This window comes from Bubalus kerabau, chromosome 14 (genome assembly GCF_029407905.1).
Source record: "Bubalus kerabau isolate K-KA32 ecotype Philippines breed swamp buffalo chromosome 14, PCC_UOA_SB_1v2, whole genome shotgun sequence".
NCBI classification, from domain to species: domain Eukaryota; kingdom Metazoa; phylum Chordata; class Mammalia; order Artiodactyla; family Bovidae; genus Bubalus; species Bubalus kerabau.
This window is the reverse complement of record NC_073637.1, coordinates 2,195,321-2,210,357: the sequence shown is the minus strand read 5'-3', so window position 1 is coordinate 2,210,357 and position 15,037 is coordinate 2,195,321.

Sequence of the window (15,037 nt, the reverse complement as noted above, 5' to 3'; positions counted from 1 at the left end):
TTTAGCTTTTAAGGTTTAAAAGAGGTCCTTAGGCAGCCACAATCCAAGATTTCAAACAAAAGCGAAGCCCAGTGAGGGAGCTGGAGACTGAGAGGGCCGCTCCTTCCCTCGGGGCATCTGAGCAAAGCCGACTCTGCGAAGAAAAGGAAGGGAAAAAGTCAAGCAGAGGGGGCTGGCTAACACAGCTCTGGAGGGTTCCTTGGGCTGTGGAGACAAAAAGTCGAGCGCAGGCCTGACGAGTCAGTCCGGATGTCAGAAAACGTACCCAACACTCTGCCCAAACCGGCTGAGGGCTGACTATCAGTCACCTCATGGTGCTCAGGAGAGACGGTGGGCTTCAGGACCTGCCGAGAAGGGGGGGCCCTGGGAGCCACCCCAGGCTTCCAGACACTGGAGACGCTGGAAAGCTCCTCCCTGGGGTCGGAGGGGGAAGGTGGGTGAAGGCTGCTGAGACTGAGCTTACAAGGACCCCCAAGCCTCAAGTCCCTCAGGGCCTGAGTGAACAGACAGCTCTGTCCCCACTGGAGGTCTGCGTCAGAGGAAACTCTGGAGAAGGCAGCATCACTCAGAACCTCTAGGGTTTTCCAAACATAATGTCCAACATGCAACCAAAAAAGCAAAAGAGGGTGTAACAACAAACAGGACCAAGAGGAAAAGAACTGAACCAGATCCAGAGGTATGAGATATGTATCAGCATATCAGAGGCATGCTAGAGGTATCAGATGCAAATGTCACCTGTTCAAAAATATACTTGACAAAAGGGGAAATTTCTGAGAATCAAAACCAATCTAGAACTTTACAATAACAGTGACTGAATTTAAGAACTCAGTCTCTGGGCTTAACATCAGATTGGACGTAGCTGAAGAGAGGATCAGTGAACTGAAGGACGGATCGGTTACAATATATATATACGAGGGAAAAAGGATAGAATGTATTGAAGGAGTCTGTTGTTAAACTATGTTGTTAAAAACTATAAATGGGGGCCCTCATGGTGGAGAAAAGACAGAAAGGGGAATAAGAAATGCCTCCAGGGGTTGAAACTAAAGAGCCTCTTAATGAAAGTGAAAGGCGAGAGTGAAAAAGCTGGCATAAAACTCAACATTCAAAAAATGAAGATCATAGCATCCGGCCCCATCACTTCATGGCAAATAAATGGGGAAACAGTGCAAACAGTGGCACACTTTATTTTCTTGGGCTCCGAAATTACTGCAGATGGTGAAATTAAAAGATGCTTGCTCCTCGCAAGGAAACCTATGACAAACCTAGACAGCATATTAAAAAGCAGAGACATTACTCTGCCAACAAAGGTTCATTTAGTCAAAGCTATGGTTTTTCCAGTAGTCATGTATGGATGTGAGAGTTGGCCCATGAAGAAGGCTGAACGCCAAAGAATCAATGCTTCTGAACTGGGGAGTTGGAGAAGACTCTTGACAGCCCCGTGGACTACTAGGAGATCCAATCAGTCAGTCAATCTTAATGCAAATCAATCCTGAATAGTCATTGGAAAGACTGATGCTGAAGCTCCAATACTTTGGCCACCTGATGCAAAGAACTGACTCATTGGAAAAGAACCTGATGATGGGGAAGACTGAAGGCAGGAGGAGAAGGGGACAACAGAGGGTGAGCTGGTTGGATGGCATCACCGACTTGATGGACATGAGCTTGAGCAAGCTCCAGGAGTTGGTGATGGACAGGGAAGCCTGGCGTGCTGCAGTCCATGGGGTTGCAACGGGTCAGACGTGGAGCGACTGAACTGACTGACAGGGACAGTGGCAAGAGCTGGTTCAAGAATCAGACCATTGAGTCAAAAATGAAAACCACACATTGGTTTCAGCAGCTCTGTGGGTGCCTAAGGCTAGAAGAAAATGTTCAAGCGCTCAGAGGAAAAAGGGTGTGGCTTTTAACGGCACAACAACACTGAGAGCTGACTTTCCAAGAATAAGGAAGTTAGAAGATAATGGACTGGCATCTGTAAAATGCTGAAAAACAAATAACCACCGACCTGGAATTCTATTTCCAACAAAAACTCTCTTCGAAAGTGAAAGCAAAATAGAGACTTTTAGGGCAAATGGAAATGAGACAACTCATCACCCACACACAGGAACTAAAAAAAAAATATTCAGGCAGTGCTTTGGGAAAAAGAAAAGTAGTCTCTGACGGAAATATAAAAAACAAGTAAAGACCAACAATGAGGTAACTGTGAGGGTAAATACTAACTCTACAAAACAATGATGTTAACGCCAAAAATATATCTAACAGTTTAAAGTGTGACAGTGACAAGGAGGAAACAGTCGTGTCAGGGAGGCAGTAAGAGTACTAAGCTAGACTTGAATGTAAAACACATGCTGTGTCTGCGAATGTGCACCCAACAACCTGGCAGAGGAGCACAGAACTAGAGAAACACTTCATACTTCTAACAGAAGGCAAGAGCAAAGAACACACACTAGGTGGGACAAACAGAAAACACGCAGCAACATGGTGTCTACACACTGAAATATCAACATTATAAACAGAGCCAATACTCAAACTGATTCCAGTGAAAACTATACACTATTCAGAGGTATGTGTTAAGATGGAAGGTCTTTTAGACAGGTGAAAGTAAAAGATACCCAGGTTAACACGGACAGAACACTGACGTGGCAATATCACTGTCAAATAGTGTCTAAAGAAAGAAGCATTACTAGCAATAAAAAAGAACATCTCATACTGATACAAGTTCAGTCTAGCAAGAAGATGAGGATTCTAAACTTGAATGTACCTAATAACATAACCTCAAAATATCAATACATAAAAACTGACAGAAATAGAAAAGGAGAAACAGCCGAGTTCATAATCCCAGTGAGAGACGTTAAAGACACATCTCTCGTGGAACTGGGCCCCCTGGTATGTAGTCACCTGCAGCCATGAAGTACCTGAAATGCGGCTGGCTCTACAATGAGATGCGCTGCAAGCCTGAAACACACACTGGATTTTAAAGACTCAGCCATTAAAAAGAATACATTTGAATCAGTTCTAATGAGGTGGATGAAACTGGAGCCTATTATACAGAGTGAAGTAAGCCAGAAAGAAAAACACCAATACAGTATACTAATGCATATATATGGAATTTAGAAAGATGGTAACAATAACCCTGTGTACGAGACAGCAAAAGAGACACTGATGTATAGAACAGTCTTAAGGACTCTGTGAGAGAGGGAGAGGGTGGGAAGATTTGGGAGAATGGCATTGAAACATGTAAAATATCACATATGAAACGAGTTGCCAGTCCAGGTTCGATGCACGATACTGGATGCTTGGGGCTGGGGCACTGGGACGACCCAGAGGGATGGAATGGGGAGGGAGGAGGGAGGAGGGTTCAGGATGGGGAACACATGTATACCTGTGGCGGATTCATTTTGATATTTGGCAAAACTAATACAATTATGTAAAGTTTAAAAATTAAAAAAAAATTAAAAAAAAAAAAGACTTAGCATGAAAAAAAGAACGTGAACTATTTCATTAGGTTTTATCATGTTGATTACACACTGAAATGATAATATTTGGGGTGTGTTAAAATAAAATATATTACAGGTAATTTCACCTACTTTTGCTTTTATTCAAGGTGGCTACTGGAATCTGAATTACATGAGTGACAAACCTGATGTAACTGATACACACGGAACACTGCATTCCCACTGATACATATTATTTTCAAGAGCCCAATGAACATAAAACAAAAAGAACATGTATTGGGCTATTAGGAAAGCTCGAATTATTTCAAAAGACTGAAGTAATGCAGAGTATACTTAGGGACTGCAATGGGCTGACAGTTTATGGGCCCTCAAACTTCACCCCGCACGTGGTGATGATCCTAGGAGGCAGGCACTCTGGGAGGGGTCAGGCCAGGAAGGAATGGGCTCCCGTGCTGCGAGGACAGGGAGAAGCAGCAGGCAGTCTAGGAACCAGGAAACATGACTCACCAGACGTGGCACCTGCTGATGATCTTGGGACTCCCCAGCCTCCAGGACTACAAGAAACAACTTTCTGTTGTTTATCAGCTAGTCTACGGGATTTACAACAGTAGCCCAAAAAGACGAAGACAGGGCTCTTTGATGGTGAAGGACAGGGAAGCCTGGCGTGCTGCAGTTCATGGGTCACAAAGAGTCGGACACGACTTAACGAATGACCACCACCACCACCACCACCGGTTGATCTGAGTTAAGACTAAAACGGAACTCATGGCTTAGGCTATTTAGTCTGTTTCACACAGGCCAAAATGACTCGTATATTTTAAAGTATTTATCCAAAAGTGCCCCTTGATAGCATTTTACAGCCTGTACATAAGAGGATGAATACTTTTAAAATACATTTAATAGTCTATACTTCTAAAATATAATATTTCAAAATATTTTCCTATAAGAGACTTTGAATATTTTTTCAGTAACTCTCCCTCTTTCCCTCTATTACAGGCACTGAACAATTTCGAGGAAAAATCAGTTTGGTGCTAGGAAGTCACAGGCAGGATACTTCCCAACTTTAAAGATTAGTAGCAGAAAAAAAAAAGATTAGTAGTATATACTATCTATTTATAGAGAATTACTTGCTGTCATTAATGTTGCAAGAGCAAAACATACCCATTTCCTTATGGTCCTTTCATAAACAATGCTCCTCTAGTTTGTCTTTTAAACACATAAACAGTGTTTCTCTAGTTCTGTGCTCCTCTGTCAGGTCCTTCTGTTATTGTCTGGTGAAGGGGAAACACTGTTATCAGAAAATGAAACTAAAATTATGAGTTAGATATGATGTTATTGTTCTATTTTTGTATGTTTCTGAATCAAGATTAGATAAACAACAGATGGGCTGCCTTCTGTGGCTGAAAATAGAAATAATGGGTTGTTTGTTTTCTACACAAATAATTTTTTTTTTTAATTCTACAAATGGCTCTAAGGTGAACTGACAGTCTTGGCTAAGCTGCTTCTATTACGGTAACACATTTCTATTATTGAAACACAGGTTCTAGTATCAAAATTCCTTGGGACATAGATAATTGGATTAGATGGATGAAAGAGAAAAAAATGAAGGGGGAAACTTTAGGAAAGGAAACATGTTCTTTTGAAAATCAAAGTTTAAAAGACAAAATGATGATTCTAATACAGAATATAAGAACAATTCTTTTTTAAACCTCAGGAATTATGTACTTGCCACAACAGAATAATGAAATTTTTCTTTGTGTATGGCATTCAAGTAAGAGGCTTAACTTGATTTTCTCATTTAATCTTCACAGCCACCTATGAGGTAGATATTACTGTATTTAACATACTATTCCCTATATTTACATGAGGAAACTGAGACTCAAAGTGTTACAGATGGGACTGTAAACCCCATGTTTTTAATGAATATGTTACATGTGAATGGCTTTCTAGAAATATCAACAAACTTTGAAATGTGTAACTCTTTCATGAAATGCTTTGAGCCTCTTAGAAGCCCCTAAATAAATAGGAAGATGTGGGAAAACAGAAATGAATATTCTCTGTAAAAACAAAAAAGAATGCCTTAAGAGACATATAAAATACAAAATAATTATGTGTAATAATAAAATGATAAAGACAGGGGTCAGAGGAACACTAATGGAGGAGTGATCATAGTTATTATTTGTATTGGAATACTGTAAGTCAAGAGTACATATCATAATTTCTGGGGTAAGCAATAAAAGAATGCACAACTAACTAGGTAATCAGAGAGAGAAATACAATAATACAAAAGAAGTCAAGACAGGAGAGAGAAAAAGAAAAACAGTTTGGAAAAACTGAAATCGAAGAATAAGATGGCAGATATTAACCCAAGTACATCACCAATCGCATTATATATAAATGAACTATCGACGACATAAGAGAGTAAGATTGCTGGACTAGGTACAAAAAAAAATTTGCTGATAGGAATGTAAAATGAGGCAACCACTATGGAGAACAGTCTGGTGACTATTCAAGCAGTTAAACATAAAACTGCCACATGATCCAGAATTCCACTCCTAGGAATATACCCTAAATAATTTTAAATCATGTCTAAGCAAAAATAATCCTGCTTATTTAACTTCTATGCAGAGTACATCATGTGAAATGCCAGACTGGACAAAACACAAGCCGGAATCAAGATTGCTGGGAGAAATATCAATAACCTCAGACGTGCAGATGACACGACCCTTATGGCAGAAAGCAAAGCAGGACCGAAGAGCCTCTGGATGAAAAGTGAAAGAGGAGAGTGAAAAAGTTGGCTTACAACTCAACATTCAGAAAACTAAGATCACCGCATCCAGTCCCACCACTTCATGGCAAATAGACAGGAAAACAATGGAAACAGTGACAGACTATTTTGGGGGCCTCCAAAATCACTGCAGATGCTGACTGCAACCATGATATTAAAAGACACTTGCTCCTTGGAAGAAAAGTTATGATCATCTTAGACGGCTTATTAAAAAGCAGAGACATTACTTACCAACAAAGGTCCGTCTCATCAAAGCTGTAGTTTTTCCAGTAGTCATGTATGGATGTGAGAATTGAACTATAAAGAAAGCTGAGTGCCAAAGAATTGAGGCTTTTGAACTGTGGTGTTGAAGAAGACTCTGGAGAGTCCCTTGAACAGCAAGGAGATCAAACCACTCTATCATAAAGGAAATCAGTCCTGAATATTCACTGGAAGGACTGATGCTGAAGCTGAAACTCCAATACTGTGGCCACCTGATGGGAAGAACTGACTCACTGGGAAAGACCTTGATGCTGGGAAAGAATGAAGACGGGAGGAGAAGGGGACGCCAGAGGATGAGATGGTTGGATGGCATCACCGACTAAATGGACAGAAGTTTCAGCAAGCTCTGGCAGTTGGTGATGGACAGGGAGGCCTGGCATGCTACAGTCCATGGGGTCGCAGAGAGTTGGACACGGCTGAGCGACTGACCTGAACTGAAGCAAAAATGTGCATATGACTGTTCATAACAGAGCAGTGTTATTCATAATAACCATAAAGAGCAAAATAAAGCAAAAGCAAGCAAAGGAAAGGAAATAATAAAGAAGAGAACTCAATGACACTGAAATCAGAAAATCAATTTTTTTAAAAAATCACACAACCCCAGAGCGGGTTCTTTGAAAACTTTAGTACAATTGATAAGGTTCTAGTACAAATCATTTAAAACGACAGAGAAACACAACTTAACCAATATCAAGAATGAAAAAGAGGGTATCACTAGAGACTGTACCGACATTAAAAATATAATAAGGAAGGACTTCCCTAGTGGCCCTGTGGTTAAGAATCTGCCTGCCAATGCAGGGGACATGGGTTCGATCCCTGGTCCAGGAAATTCCCTCATGCTTCAGAGTGACATGCCCATGTGCCACAACTACTGAAGCCCACACACTCTGCAGCCCAGGCTCTGCAACAAGAGAAGCCACCACAATGAAAAGCCTAAAACCAAGAGTAGCCCCCACACTCTGCAACTAGGGAAAGACTGCACGCAGCAATGGAAACCCAGCACAACCAAAACTAACTTTCACTTTCCAATAAAAATGTTAAAAATACCTAAGTACTATTACAAACAACTCTATGCATATAAACCAGACAATTTAGATGAAGTAGACCAATTCCTCAGAAGTCAGACTGCCCAAACTCACCCAAGATGAAACTGATAATATGAACAGTCCTGTAACTATTCAACAAATTGAATTTGTAGTTTAAAATCTCCTGAACAAAGATGTTCAGGCCCGATGCTTTCATTGGTAAAATCTAACAATTTTAAAGGAATACCAATTCTACACAATCTCTTCCAGAAAACAGCAGAGAACTAATCCGAACAAATTCTATGAAGTCCAGATTACTTAATATTCAGTTCAGTTTAGTTGCTCAGTCGTGTCCAACTCTTTGAGACCCCGTGGATTGCAGCAAGCCAGGTATCCCTGTCCATCAGCAACTCCCAGAGTTTACTCAAACTCATGTCCATTGAGTTGCTGATGCCATCCAACCGTCTCATCCTCTGTGGTCCCCATCTCCTCCTGCCCCCCAATCCCTCCCAGCCTCAGAGTCTTTTCCAATGAGTCAACTCTTCGCATGAGGTGGCCAAAGTATTGGAGTTACAGCTTTAGCATCATTCCTTCCAAAGAACACCCAGGACTGATCTCCTTTAGAATGGACTGGTTGCATCTCCTTGCAGTCCAAGGGACTCTCAAGAGTCTTCTCCAACAGCACAGTTCAAAAGCATCAATTCTTTGGCGCTCCAAAAATCAAGACACTGTGGTATTGGTGGTGAAAGAGGCACAAAGATCAACAAGACAGAATAGAGAACCCAAATATAAATCTATACAAGGACAGATAACTGATTTCTGAGGAAGAAGCAAAAGCAGTTCAATGGTGGAAGGATAGATAGCCTTTCCAACAAATGGTGCTTAAGCTAGTGGATATTCACAGGCAAAAAAACGAAACTCACTTGATACAAATCAACTCAAAATTGATCATAGATTTAAATGTGAGACATAAAGCTATAAAACTTCAGAGAATTTGCAGACCCACTGAAGAATTCTTAGAAACGACACCAAAAATGCAGTCCCTAAAAGGAAAAACACTTGGTAAACTGGACAGTGTTAAAATTTAAGACTTCTAGTCTCCTAGACTTTCTTAAAAGGCTGAAAAAGCAAGCTATAGACTAGAATAAACTATTTATAAACTGTATTTCCAACAAAGGATTTGTATCTAGAATCTATAAAGAACTCTCAAAGCTCAAAAGTAAAAAGCAATTCAACTGAAAGTGAACAATAGACATGAACAGACATTTTATCAAAGAAGATACATGAATGGCACATGAAGATGTTCAATACTATTAGTCGTAAGGGAAATGCAAATTGAAATCATGTAAGGTATCAATCACATCATCTGAGAAAAGCTGAATAAAACATAGTGAAAATACCAAACGGCGGTAAGAATGCTGAGAACATATGTCTCTCGTACACTGCTGGTAGAATGTAAAATGGTAGAACTTCTATGGAAAATAGCTGAGTAGTTTCTTAAAAATTCAAATACATGCTTATCCTGCAACCCAGCAATCACACTCCTGGGCATTTATTTACATGAAAGGAAAATTTATGTTTGCACAGAAACCTGTACATGAATGTTCAGAGCAGCTTTATTTGCAATAGCAAAAAGCTGGAAACAACTCAGTATCCTTCAGTGGATGATTAAACAAACTGCAAAACATCTCTGTAACGGAATACTACTCAGCAATTAAAAACAGTCACTACTGGTACATGAAGCAACTTGGATGGGTCTCAAGGTATTATGCTAAACGAAAAAAGTCAATCTCAAAAGATTATACACTGTATGAATCTATTTATACAACATTCTTGACAAAATTAGAGGGACAGAGAACAAATTAGTGGTTGCCTGGGAACAGGAAAGAGTGGTAGGGAGAAAGGAAGCACAAGAAAGATGTGGTGATAAAAACAGTTCTGTATCGTTTTGGTGTTTTGTTTTCTTTTTGCCACGCTGGGCGTCTTGTGGGATCTCAGTTCCCCAACCAGGGATCTGAACTCGTGCCCCCTGCAGTGGAAGCACAGAATCCTAACCACTGGACTGCCAGGGAACTTCCACAGTATCTTAACCAAAGTGATGGCTACATGAACTTATACATGTGATACAAATGCAAAGACAATAAAAATACATGGACATGTGCATATACAGACACAAAAATGAGTACATGTAAAAACGGGTGAAATATGATAAAGGGCTAAAGCGTATACCTATGATAACTTTCCTTTTTTTTTTTTTTTTTTTAAGATCACCTGTGCCTTTAAAACTTTTTATTTATTTATTTGGCTGTGCTGGGTCTTCACTGCTGACTGCAGGCTTTCTCTAGCTGCAGTGAGTGGGGGCTACTCTCTAGTTGCGGTGTGCGGGCTTCTCATCGCAGCGGCTTCTCTTGTGGCAGAACACAGACTCTAGGGAATAGAGGCTTCAGTAGTTATGGTACCTGGGCTTAGGTGTCCCGAAGCATGTGGGATCTTCCTGGATCAGGGATCAAACTGGTGCCCCCAGTATCAAACTGGCAGGAGGATTCTTAACCACTTGACCACTAGGGAAGTCCAAGGTCCCAGTTTTGATACTAATGGCTACATAAGAGAGCAAGACACAGTTCCCCAGCCCCCCGCCCCCAGTGAAACTAGCTACAGTATATAGAATTTCTACCCGCCTTTCATTTCCTGAGCTGCTGCTGTTGCTAAGTTGCTTCAGTCGTGTCCGACCCTGTGCGACCCCCATAGATGGCAGCTCACCAGACTCCCCTGTCCCTGGGATTCTCCAGGCAAGAACACTGGAGTGGGTTGCCATTTCCTTCTCCAATGCATGAAAGTGAAAAGTGAAAGTGAAGTCGCTCAGTCGTGTCTGACTCTTAGCCAGCCCATGGCCTGCAGCCTACCAGGCTCCTCCATCCATGGGATTTTCCAGGCAAGAGTACTGGAGTGGGTTGCCATTGCCTTCTCCCTGTGAGTCTATAACTATTTTAAAGTTTAGGGAGTCCCTGGTGGTCCAGTGGTTAAGAATCCACCTTGTAATGCAAGGGACACCAGTTCAATCCCTGGTCTGGGAAGATCCCACATGCCACAGGGCAACTGAGCCAGTGGGCCACAACTAGTGAGCCCGAGCTCTGGAGCCTGCAAGTTGCAACTATTAAGCCCACGCTCCATGACTACTGAAGCCATGGCACTTTCGAGCCTGTGCCCTGGAACAAGAGCAGCCCCTGCAACGGAGAAGCTCTTAAACCACAACTAGAGAAAGACTGTGCACAGCAACAAAGACCCAGTGCCACAAAAAAAAAAAAAAAAAAAAAAAAAAAATCAAAGCTTAAAAATGCATTATATTCACATGCTGATGTATGTATAGACTTCACACATACAAGCATATGTATGCCCTAAGTAAGTCTCAAACTTGCTTAGTCCTCAACTACACAATACCAACTATTCTGATATTGATATGTTACCATGTTAGTAAAACCTGCATTTGTGAGCCCCATCATGAATTATAAAACTGACTTGAATCACCATTTTGTGCTGTTTGCACTGAGTATAAGGCTTTAAGTGTACGCTTCTGTCACTCACTAGCTGTAAGTCTCTTGTGCTGTGGCTCAGCTAGCATTGATGGACACTCACTACAGGCTGGGCAGCGCTGTAAGTGCTTCACACACCTAACTTAATCTTCTCAACAATCCCATAAGGCAGGTACTATCATTAGTCATACCATTTGAAAATAAATGTGAAGAAAAGAAGACACAGAAAGCTAAGTAGCTTGCCGAAGATCACATAGCTACAAAGACAGTCCCAAGAGTTAAACCTTGGCATTCTTGTCCAGAGCCCTTGAGCTTATTAACCAGTTTGTTCTCTGTAACCTCTCTAAATTTCAGCTTTTCCTCTATAAAATGGTGTTAATATATATAGAAGTATTAAGGAGATCAAACCAGTCCAGTCAATCCTAAAGGGAATCAACCCTGAATATTCACTGCAAGGACTGATGCTGAAGCTCCAATACTTTGGCCACCTGATGTGAAGAGCCGACTCACTAGAAAAGACCCTGATGCTGGGAAAGACTGAGGGCAGGAGGAGAAGGAGATGACAGAGGATGAGATGACTGGATGGCATCACAGACTCAATGGAGATGAGTTTGAGCCAATTCCGGGAGATGGTGAAGGACAGGGAAGCCTGGCATGCTGCAGTCCATGGGGTTGCAAAGAGTCGGACACAACTTAGCGACCAAACAACAACAACATATACAAAGAAGAATATATAAAATAGGATACAGCTCCTAGTAAATGACAGCTTAAAAACAGATTAGGAACGAGTTACAAATTAATAAAGCTGCAGAAGGCCTATTTGATGGGCACCAGGAACCCTGCTCAATTCCCTGTGCTCAACTACCGAGTGAAAAAGTCAATTGTCAACTGGAATGGTGTTTTTAAAAAGCAAAATAAAACATGCATTAAAATCTAAATCACAATTCTGGGTGAAAGACACCAGACATAAAAAAGTAGATGCTATATGTACATTCATATAAAACTCTAGAAAATGAACACACTCATCCACAGTGACAGAAAGCAGATCAGTGGTTGCTTCCTCGGGGAGTCAACTCAGAGGGGTGGACTACAACGGGCACAGGGAAGCTTTTGCAGCGTAGTAGTGTTAGTTGCCTGGAGAATCCCAGGGACGGGGAAGCCTGGTGGGCTGCCGCCCATGGGGTCGCAGAGTCGGACATGACTGAAGCGACCTAGCAGCAGCAGTGTTAGTCGCTCAGTTGTGTTGGACTCTGTGTGACCCCACGGACTGTGGCCCACCAGGCTCCTCTGTCCGTGGGATTCTCCACGCAACAATACTGGAGTGGATTGCCATTCCCTTCTCCAGAGGATCTTCCCAATCCAGGAATCGAACCTGGGTCTCCTGCATTGCAGGCAGATTCTTTAGTGTCTGAGCCACAGGGAAGATCCCTAGGAAGCTTTCGAGGTGATGGAAATGTATGATATCTTGATAGTGATGATGGTGTCACAGATACATACTTCTGTCAAAACTCAAGCTGAACGCTGTTCAATGGGTACAGTTAACTGTATACAAATCATACCTCAACAGAATTATGTCAAAACAAAAAACATTAATATTTTTCAAATAAGCAAACTGCCCTGATTATAACTCTTAACAAATTTTAACTTCATCAAAGTAAAAATTAAATGTTAGCCAGCATACTGCCAAGTTGAGAATATATATAAGGAACACAGACTATCAAAGCTCTATAAAGGAGGAAAAAAGAATCTTCAGCTGATAAAGTTTTTAGAAGAGTCTTACTGAGTACTCCCCTAAGCAGCAGCACTTTTCTTCACTAAATTGAGACCAGGGTATATGAAGTTTACAAACTGAAAAATAACTTTCTAATATTAAATTTCTGGTTTCTTCAACAAAGGTGCAAGACAGGGAACCTTCTATTTTTTGTTCAAGTTCAAATCAACCAAGCCTTTGTGCTCCTATTCTCTTTCTTCTTTGAAATTTCCATTCCAAGCTTAGCAAGGAGTGTGAAAGGGGAACAGAGTCAAAGGCCAAAATTTGACTCGTGAGATTCAGAATTCCAATCTCTGTCACTCTACAAAGGGTCTGAGAACCACAGAAACTGTATCCTACTGGGTTTGGGAATATTATGACTAAATTTACTAAATGCGAAACCAAATGTGGAATGGCCTTGAAAATTCAAAAATGGTATTCATTCTATTTTAGATCCAAATTAGAGTAAGAAATTATTTTAAACAATTTTTTAGAATAATTTTAAGTGACGTAAAATAAGACCTTTGAAAACGTTTTTGTAAGAAAAAAATTCTAAAGAGATGAGGTCTAAAACTTTAAGAATTACTTTATATAGACTATATAAAAAATTCTACGTTTGTAAAATACCTCTAGTCCCATAGATTTGCTTTTCTTTTACAAATGTATTTTGTTAATGTCTTATGACAGCATATTAAATACTTTCCAATATTAGTTCAGTGACCTAGTTTGCAGAAACATGACTTTATCACAGGAGTATATTTATCTTAAGTCAAAGGGGAGCTCCTGCAGCAGCCCATAAAATCTGACTTTGCTTCAGGAAGTACTTTTAACATTTCAAGTATCATGAATGGTTGTGAATTATAGTCTGACTCAAAAGATAAAACTTTACAAACCAAATTCATCACAATTAATACTTTAAAATAAGCATTTTAAGGCATTCTTTTAAAGTGATCTAAAATGCAAGATAATCAATTAAAATTTTAAAAGCTTATTTCTTCTTAAAGTCAGAAATCACTAAATGCAATTAATTCTCCACTACTTGTGTATTTTCCACACTTTTCGATTTAGAAGTTTCCTAATTCCTGGCTGGTTTCCCTATCACACAATAGGCTCTTCAATCCATTTCACCAGGCTGTTGTTTGCTTAGGGAAAACCACCGTAATAATACTAACCCAAATAGAAGATAATAAGTCAGTCTGCTGGGTCATGCACGTATCCTAAAAATATAAGCCATGAGCTTAAAGAATAAATACAATCAAACAAATTTCATTTCCTCAAATGCCTATCCACAAAATGTTAATCATGGGTACAAAGGGGTATTAAATTACAGTATCCTCTTAAAAACAAAACAACAGAAAACTCTGTCTTTCAAGGTCAAGTCAAACATCATCTGCAACTGATCCTTTCCACACATGATCCTTTTCTCTTTGAATCCTCGCAGCACTATATGCCTATTTATGGCATTTACCAAGTTCTTCCTTAAGTTTCAGTCATTCAGATAAAAACATATTTAATAAAAGTTACTAAGTCTTAGACACTGCAACTGGGAGCTAGACAAAAAAGGACAGCTGGGATTTTTAAAAATAAAGTTTCTGTACTAATTTTACTATTTTAAAAATACAATGTGTTTCTTACAAAAAAACCAGAAAACACAAACAGTAAATGAAAACCACAGAAAACACAATAAACTGTGCTAATGCAAGAACAATCACTGTTGGTCTTGACAAAAATCTTTCCAGATCACTTACACTACATGAACATGAATACACTTCTTTTCTTCAACAAAAACAGGATGATACCATATATAGTATTTTATGATCTCTTCCTATTTATTTCCTATTAATTAATGTATCAGATTTGGCTTCCATGGTGGCTCAGTAGTAAAGAATCCACCTGCCAAGCAGGAGACTCTGGTTCAATCCCTGGGTCACAGAGAGTCCCTGGAGGAGGAAATGGCAAAGCCACTCCCGTGTTCTTGCCTGGGAAATCCCACTGACAGAGAAGCCTGGAGGGATCCATCAAGTATAACCATTAGAATTTGACAGGCAAAGATGGAGATGAGATGATTATTTAGGCAGAAAGAGAATGAGAGGTCTAGAGATAACAAAGCAGGTTTGTTTTAGTCCTTTACTTTACTATACTACTTACAAGTGTAAACACATACTGTCGAAAGCTTCAAGTCACTTTGACCTCTCCCCGCTCCAAAAAAAAAAAGGGGGGGCCCAAGTAAA